We start from the raw sequence: 754 nt of genomic DNA on the forward strand, positions 1-754 counted from the left end.
AGTTCCTCTTGATCCACCAACTGGAGAAGGGCTGTCTTCAGTGGATAATTGACACGATTGTTCACCTCAGGCCAGACTCATTCAACTACATGGTTCTAAAATTGCCACAACAATTCGTCATTAGTCAATTTGTTCTGGTGGGTTAAAGAAAAATTGATACAATATTTAAGTCCCACTGCATAAAATATGGTTATTATGGATATAGAAATCTGTACTGTACTGTATTTACCAACTCAGCTGTCATAATACTTACATAAACATATTGTCCACCTAACTGGACATGTAAATTGACCACTGATCTAGTCAATTTAGTGTTACCAGGAGTTCTGCTTAAAGGAACCTTTTCCCAAATGGACTCACAAAAAACAAGGCTTGTTAAGTAATTACAATCTAAAGTTTGGATAAACTCCAATGTGGTTCCTTCTGTAGTAGTTTAGTGTTAAGCTGTTACCACAATTAAAAAAGAAAGCTGCTCTTGGCCAAAGTTAAAGCTATGCTTACCTTATATTTAGAATTTGCTGCTGAAGCAAACTCAATAATAATCATGCAATCATAAATACAGTACAAGCAGTGTGTTACTAAAGCAACCACACAAACTATTGAACTGTACCCTTGTAGATGAAGTCTGTAAATAAGGTCTTCTCTCCTGATTGTGGCAATGAGATGACAGCAGCTACTGCATGAAGAGGGTCAAATAAAACTCCTTTCCATGATCTACTCGCACCTGGTCCCACATCCCATAGGTAAGTACAGC

The sequence above is a fragment of the Etheostoma cragini genome, chromosome 9, assembly GCF_013103735.1.
Source record: "Etheostoma cragini isolate CJK2018 chromosome 9, CSU_Ecrag_1.0, whole genome shotgun sequence".
Classification (NCBI taxonomy): domain Eukaryota; kingdom Metazoa; phylum Chordata; class Actinopteri; order Perciformes; family Percidae; genus Etheostoma; species Etheostoma cragini.